Source organism: Dama dama, chromosome 15, assembly GCF_033118175.1.
Source record: "Dama dama isolate Ldn47 chromosome 15, ASM3311817v1, whole genome shotgun sequence".
NCBI classification, from domain to species: domain Eukaryota; kingdom Metazoa; phylum Chordata; class Mammalia; order Artiodactyla; family Cervidae; genus Dama; species Dama dama.
Window position 1 is genome coordinate 44,805,195 of NC_083695.1, and position 8,746 is coordinate 44,813,940.

The window sequence follows — 8,746 nt, forward strand, 5'->3', positions numbered from 1 at the left end:
CTTTCCCAGTGTCAGGGTCTTTTCCAATGAGTCAGTTCTTCACATCAGGTGGCCAAAGTACTGGAGTTTCAGCTTCGGCATCAGTCCTTCCAATGAATATTCGGGACTGATTTCCTTTAGAATGGACTGGTTGAATCTCCTTGCTGTCCAAGAAACTCTCAAGAGTCTTCTCCAACTCCACAGTTCAAAAGCATCAGTTCTTCTGCACTCAGCTTTCTTCACCGTCCAACTCTCACATCCATACATGACTACTGGAAAAACCATAGCTTTGACTAGATGGACCTGTGTTGGCAAAGTAATGTCTCTGCTTTTGAATATGCTATCTAGGTTGGTCATAACTTTTCTTCCAAAGAGTAAGTGTCTTTTAATTTCATGGCTGCTATCACCATCTGCAGTGATTTTGGAGCCCAAAAATAACCAGTCTGTCACTGTTTCCATTGCTTCCCCATCTACTTGCCATGAAGTGATGGGACCAGATGCCATGATCTCAGTTTTCTGAATGTTGAGTTTTAAGCCAAATTTTTCAGTCTCCTCTTTTACTTTCATCAAGAGGCTCTTTAGTTCTTCTTTGCTTTCTGCCATAACAGTGGTGTCATCAGCATATCTGAGGTTATTGATATTTTTCCTGGCAATCTTGATTCCAGCTTGTGCTTTATCCAGCCCAGCATTTCACATGATGTATTCTGCATAGAAGTTAAAAAAGCAGGGTGACAATATACAGTCTTGACGTACTCCTTTTCCAATTTGGAATCAATCTGCTGTTCCATGTCCAGTTCTCACTGTTGCTTCTTGACCTGCATACAGATTTCTGAGGAGGCAGGTCAGGTGTCTGGTATTCCCATCTCTTGAAGAATTTTCCACAGTTTGTTGTGATCCACACAGTCAAAGGCTTTGGCATAGCCAATAAAGCAGAAATAGATGTTTTTTCTGGAACTCTCTTGCTTTTTCAATGATGCAACAGATGTTGGCAATTTGACCTCTGGTTCCTCTGCCTTTTCTAAATCCAGCTTGAACATCTGAAAGTTCACGGTTCATGTACTGTTGAAGCCTGGTTTGGAGAATTTTGAGCATTACTTTGCTAGCATGTGACATGAATGCAATTGTGTGGTAGTTTGAGTATTCTTTGGCATTGCCTTTCTTTGGGATTGAAATGAAAATTGACCTTTTCCAGTCCTGTGGCCACTGCTGAGTTTCCCAAATATGCTGGCATATTGAATGCAGCACTTTCACAGCATCATCTTTTAAGATTTGAAATAGCTCAACTGGAATTCCATCACCTCCATTAGTTTTGTTTGTAGTGATGCTTCCTAAGGCCCACTTGACTTTGCATTCTAGGGCGTCTGGTTCTAGGTGAGTTATCATACCATCATGATTATCTGGGTCATGAACATCTTTTTGTATAGTTCTGTGTATTCTTGCTACATCTTCTTAATATCTTCTGCTTCTGTTAGGTGCATATTATTTCTGTCCTTTATTGTGCCCATCTTTGCATTTCATGTTCCCTTGGTATCTCTAATTTTCTTGAAGAGATCTCTACTCTTTCCCATTTTATTGTTTTCCTCTATTTCTTTGCATCAATCTCTGAGGAAGGCTTTCTTATCTCTGCTTGCTATTCTTTGGAACTCTGCATTCAGATGGATATATCTTTCCTTTTCTCCTTTGCTTCTCTTCTTTTCTCAGCTGTTTATAAGGCCTCCTGAGACAACCACTTTGCCTTTTTGCATTTCTTTTTCTTGGGGATGGTCTTGATCACTGTCTCCTGTACAATGTCACAAATCTCTGTCCATAGTTCTTCAGGCACTCTGTCTATCAGATATAATCCCTTGAACCATGAGCCTTGTTTTGTAGGGCCACCCAAGATGGATGGATCATGGTGGAGAGTTCTGACAAAACATGGTCCACTGGAGAAGGGAATGGCAAAGTATTTCAGTATTCTTGCCTTGAGAACCCCATGAACGTATGAAAAGGCAAAAAGATAGGACACTGAAAGATGAACTCCCCAGTTTGGTAGGTGCCCACTATGCTACTGGAGATCAGTGGAGAAATAACTCCAGAAAGGATGAAGAGATGGAGCCAAAGCAGAGACAACACCCAGTTGTGGATGTGACCGGTGATGGAAGTAAAGTCCAATGCTGTAAAGAGCAGTATTGCATAGGTACCTGGAATGTTAGGTCCATGAATAAAGGCAAATTGGAAGTGGTCAAACAGGAGATGGCAAGAGTGAACATCGACATTTTAGGAATCAGTGAACTAAAATGGAGTAGAATGGCTGAATTTAACTCAGATGACCATTATATCTACTACTGTGGTCAAGAATCCCTTAGAAGAAATGGAGTAGCCATCACAGTCAACAAAAGACTCCAAAATGCAGTACTTGGATGCAATCTCAAAAATGACGGAATGATTGCTGTTTGTTTACGAGGCAGACTGTTCAATATCACAGTAATCCAATTCTATGCCCCTACCAGTAATGCTGAAGAAGCTGAAGTTGAATGGTTCTATGAAGACCTAGAAGACCTTCTAGAACTAACACCCAAAAAAGATCCCTTTTCATTATAGGGGACTGGAATGCAAAAGTATGAAGTCAAGACATACCTGGAGTAACACGCAAATTTGGCCTTGGAGTACAGAACGAAGCAGGGCAAAGGCTAACAGAGTTTTGCCAAGAGAATGCACTGGTCATAGCAAACACCTTCTTCCAACAACATAAGAGAAGACTCTACACATGGACATCACCAGATGGTCAATACTGAAACCAGATTGATTATATTCTTTGTAGCCAAAGATTCAGAAGCTCTATGCAGTCAGCAAAAACAAGACCGGGAGCTGACTGAGGCTCAGATCATGAACTCCTTATTGCCAAATTCAGACTTAAATTGAAGAAAGTAGAATTTCTGATTAATACAGAGCTAATCATGGCATAGGGCTCCCTTGGTGGCTCAATGGTAAAGAATCAGCCTGCAATATAGGAGGTGTGGGTTCAATCCACAGGTTGGGAAGATCTCCTGGGAAAGGAAATTGCAACCTACTCCAGTATTCTTGCCTGGGAAATCCCATGGACAAAGGAGCTTGGCAGGCTACAGTCCATGGGGCCACAAGAGTCAGACATGACTTAGCAGCTAAACCACCACCAGCAATCATGGCATATTGAACACCCCATGGCATATAAGATGAGAATTAGCAACTATGCTTTCTGTATTATTTTTCTACCACTGCTGTAGCAAATTATCACAAATTTAGTGGCTTAAAACATTACACATTTTATAGTTCTGAGGACAGATGTTTGAAATGGATCTCACTGGTCTAAAGTGTCTTCAAGACTATATCCTTTCTGGAGGCTCTACTGGGAAACTGTTTTCTTGCCAATTCCAAATTCTAGAGACTGTCTGCCTTCTTTGACTTTGTATCTCTCCTCCATCCCCATCACTAGAAAGAGTGGGTTGAGTCCTTCTCACATGACATCACTGACTTCCTCTCCTGCCTCCATCTTCCCCATTTAAGGACTGTTGGGATTACACTGGATAATCCAGTATGCTCTTTTTCTACCTGAGTTCCCTTTGCCACTGTGATCTTGCTGACACTGTTTCTGACATTGAGTATGAGTGGTATTTCTTCCAGCACTAATCAATTCTCCAGTCTCCAAGGACAACACCAAATCTCTGATTCTCTGACACATCTCAAAGTCCTACGATTAACTTCAATTCTGACTCTAACTATCCAAAGTTAGCATAGATCCCAGTTTTAAGGGTTCAGCCCCTCAGACTGACCTCAGTTCAGATGCCAATCACAAATACAGTGTCTCCAGATGACCCACACTTCTGTCCAACTGCTACAAATTTGGAGGTGTTTGAAGTTCCCAACTATAATTTTGGATTTGTGTGCTTCTCCTTCAGCCACATCAGTTTTTGCTTCATGTATTTTGAGGCTCTGTTGTTTGATGTGTACACATGTAGGATTGTTATGTCTTCCTCCAGAACTGATCTTTTTATTATTTTATAGCATCCCTTTTTGTTTCTAGCAATTCTCTTATTCTGAAGTTCCCTTTGTCAGATGTTAATATACAGCCACACCTAGTTTTAAAATTCATTTTTGCATTGTTTTTTCCCCATCACTTTGTTTAATGTACCTCTGTCATTGAATTTAAAGTGAGTTTTTTTTAATTAAAAGAAATATTTACAATATTGTGCTAGTTTCTGCCATACAGCAATGCAAATCAGCCATAATTATACATCCACCCCTCTCTCTGTAGCCTCTTCCCTCTCCCCATCCATCCCGCCAGAGCACCAGACTGGGCTTTCTGTGCACACCAGCTTCTGAAGTGAGAATTTTATTGAATAGTGTATTGTTGGATTGTTATTTTTCATTTAAATCCGTTTTTCTTATTTCTGTCATCTTGGTGCATTTAGATCGTATACTTTAAGCCGATTATCAAGATGTTTGAGATTAATCTACCATTTTATTATTTGTTTTATGTTTGTTTTCTGTGGTTCTTGTTACTCTTGTCTTCCCTTCTTATGGGTTGCTTGAACACTTTTTAGGATTCCATATTGGTTTATTTATTAGGTTTAAGAATATAATCTTTGTATAGTTATTGCTCTGGGCATTACAACACACATGTAAGTCTTATCGAAGTCTATAGTATCAGCATTTTACCATTTTGAATGAAATGTTGAAACAGTTCCTGTTTGCACCCTGTCATGCCTGTTAAGTGTGTGAAGAGAAACTCTCCTACCTCTCCTGGAATCCTCAAATACTCTTGACACTGCAGCGACCCCTACTCTATTCCTTCTCTCTACACTTCTATGAACCTCCGCCTTCCAGAAATGTATTGGACTCCTTCATTCATTACTGGCTTTCCCTTCTTTTTGCTTCTGCCTTATGGGCTTTATTCATTTTAAATTTGCAAGATTTCACGCTGTCTTCAGAAGAACAGGAGATGAAGGAATAAAGGAACAGAAAATTCAAAGGCCTTTTAAGAGGCATGCAGAGGTTGGATCCTGGCAGATCTATGCCTTGAGAGTTAGCGTTACTCACTCTCCCACCATGTGGCCTGAGTGAGTGTTTGATCACACCAAGCCACAGTGTCCTCTCAGCAGCTCACAGCATTGCTGTGATGCCACGTGTGAGGGCTCTGGTTCCGTGCCTAGCCCAGAGAGGTGCCCTATTCGTGGCTCTTGTCATTTTTAGATCTGCACCACGGTCAAAACCTGAGTGCTGGGAGGAGGCAGCACCTACCTATGGGGTGACCATAAGCCTCTTTCGCTGACTCCTGAAGGAGTCTGACTGAACCACCATTGGTGCCAAAGAATGTCCCAGGAAAGTAGGTGTGTCCCCCTTGGAGGGGACCACTTCCTGATGGCTAAGCCGTGTAAAGGAGGGGGTTGGGGCCATTTTAAGAAAGTCTCTGCCCAATATACTCCATCTCTTGGGGACTCCACCCACTCCATGTCAAACAATAAAACTACCACATCCCCCATCATTAAATGCAGTTTATATATAACCACATGAGTTATATATAACTACTATAAAATGACAGGTTCATAGTTGACATGATGTTACATATTGTAAGCATTTAACTATTTGTAGACATGTGATTAAAATGCTTACATATTTCATCAAAAGATGTTTTTCATAACTTTTGAGAATTTTGGAGCTCCCATTGGTTTCTATGTCTCAAACATTTTTACAGGCTCTGAAAAAACTCGAAGGACCTGCATCCTTGGCTTGGAATAAATGAAACAGCTGTGGGCAGCCTTCTCAGGAGGATGGTGGAGACCAGGCTCGCGGAGGGAGGGTCAGCTGGGTACCCACTACACTGGTGGCAGGGGATTGTGCCACAGTGATGAGTTTGCTCCACACACCAACACCAGGACTGATCCCACAGAACCCACAGTGAGTAGTTACAGCAGGCTACAGCTTCCGGGGTATCAGTGGGGTGAAATCCTGGCTTTGTTGCCTTCTGGCTGTGTGACTTTATTCAAGTTACTTGCCCACTCTGATCCTCAAAGGCCCTAAAGTCTTTTACCCTTTTGAACCTTTAGGACCAGCATGGCTTTGAGGCTCTGGTTTGTTGGTTGCTGCCCCTTATTTAACTCCTCAAATATGGGCAATTAATTTGGCTTAAATTAGGGCATTTCTGGGCATTCTCCTCACTCTGACTTGGAGGCTGTTAGGAAAATAACTGTGCAGAAAGAATGGGGGGGGGGGAACTTGTGACTGGAGCTGTCTGTCTTATTGGCAAAGGGGAGGGGAGATTAAGCGCTTGAGTTACAGAGAAGAGGATCACACATATTTCCTTAGATTGAAGACTTTCCTGAGTTTCTATCTGCCCTGTTGCAACTCCTATGAAATTGTGAAAGCCTTATACCTCCAGGTTGGCCTGACATGTCATCTCCATGCTGATGGGGGTGAGTGAGCCTGAGCTATTCCTCGGGTGAATGGAAAAGTGAGGTTACCTGAGACCCCCCCAGCATCTCACTGTGGGAACTGACAAGATTGGGCCCTGTCACTGAGTGCTTCCCGAGTCCCAGCAGGGCAGCAGGGGAAGTATGGGAGCTTCTGCCTGCTTGGTTCTGGACTGGCCCAGTCTGGGCTTGGAAGGGCCATGCCCAGGAGGGCTGCTCCCTGGCTGGGAACACGCCCAGTTCGCCAGCACTCAACCTAGGGGAGAGGCCAGGCTGGCACAGGAGAGCAAGGTCACAGGGTGCCCATGCTCTGGGTGGCCTAGAATGTGAGTCCAAGCCAGGGGTTATTTCTCTTATGAAAGTAAGGTCCAGGTGTGGGGGTACTATTGTTATTGCTGTTTTATTATTGCTAATATTGGAAATACACACTGGGCAATGTTGTAGACATCAGAGATTAAACATGGATGGGGTAAATTCCTCTCTTATGAGGCTCATATTCCAGGGGAGGAGACAGATACCCTTCCCTCTAATTAACAGACAATGGGTACCAGATATAGTAACTTCCCTGAAGGGGAAGGGACAGAAAGTAATGGTGTTGGGGTGGGTTAGACTTTAGGAAGGGAAATAAGCAATGGTTTCTGTGAAGCAGTGAAGGGGAGAAAGTTACCCCAGGGTCACCTTGGGAATGGCAGAGTTAGCGGACTGTCGCTCTCCACTTTGTCCTGCTCCTTATGCCAACCTATTGGGACCAGGTTCTGAGCTGGAGCAGAAACTATGGCACTTTAGGTGTGTGGCCCCAGAGGACAAGGTTAAGGGTCCCATGCAGGCCAGGACCTGACCCTTCTGTGCTCAGCCTTCAAAGAAATAAGTCAGAATCTTGCATCCTGTCCTGTTCCAACTCTGCCGGCTTTTCCTGGCTCTGCCCTGGTGGGCTCAGGAGTTAAGACCTGTTCTTTGTAAAATAATGACTGAGAAGTCAGATTTTAAAGGAGAACTTGGAGACTACCATCCCTTATTTTGTGAAGGAAAAACATGTCTAGAGAGGAGAGTTATTTGTCTAAAATCACACAGTTGACCTGGAGTTGTCTCCCAAGCAATCCCTCTGTGTTCTTTCCCCTGATGTGGTTATAGTCCCTTCTGGGCAACTTGCATGGACCCAAAAGAATGCATCACTAATTGTGTAATTCCATGGAAGGTGGGAATGAGGAGTATATGTGTGTGGAGTGAACATAGCCTACTTATGTTGGCTACATCATGCTAATGGCATGATGTAAAGTTAGCACACACTTGGCACATGGTAAGCCTTCAATGAATGATTGTTCCCCTCCTCTTCCATCACTTGATTGGGGACATGATGTCTGAGTTTTGGGCCTTGCATATTGTTGGTACTCTACCAAAGTTTGCTGATTAACTAGGTGAATGCTGAGTGTGGGGACGTGTCTCTTCCTACTTTCTCATCCTCAAATAGCACTCCTTATACACTCAGGGTGGGGGAGGTCTAGAGAAAGTCAGCTCTCACCTATTCATGCTAATTATATGATCCAGCATGCATACATGTGTGTACACACACACCCATACACCTACCCACCCCTCACTTCTCAAACTTATTGAACCAGTGAGAAATGTAGCCAGGCCTAAGACAATATTTGCTAACCTCTTTTTTTCCTGTGCTTTAACAGAAAAAGGCAATCCTCCAAGTCCACATCTGTAGAGATCTCTCTGGGGCAGTGCTCAGTCTTTAATCACGTTCTGGAGGACAGGATGATCCGTGACTCAGGAATCTGTTTGGTTGATAACTCAATTCTGCCGCTGGGCCGCATTTGTGAGCAATGATAGCACACCCCACGGAAATCTAGAATCCAATTAGGGCTAAGGGTTGCATCATTTCTCATCCCTTACTCTGCCTTCCACGGCCCCGGACCATCCGTCTTGCTTGGCTGAGGGCTCCCTGAGGTCTGCAGGACAAACTTCTGACCTTCCCACTGGGGGCTGGGCTGCTGTCCTGATGCTCATAGCAGTCACAGGTATTGGAGTCAAAGCGTAAGGGGACAGGCTTTCCTTGGTCCCTGGGACTAGGGCACACAGGACAATTCTGGGGAAACTGTTAGAAAATCAGACAGGATTTTAATAATATAGAAAGCAGATGCCAAAGAGGTGTAATCCGCTTTATTCACACAAAGATGCAAATGTGCCATTAGATAAGGGCTCCATGGCTTTACATCAGGCCATAAGAGCAAAAGTTTCTGAATTTTTCTGATGTTCATATTCACTTCCCAATTTCTAGGACTATTCAGGTTTGTCCCCCCTGGAAATATCTGATGGACTACATTTGTCCCAAGGGC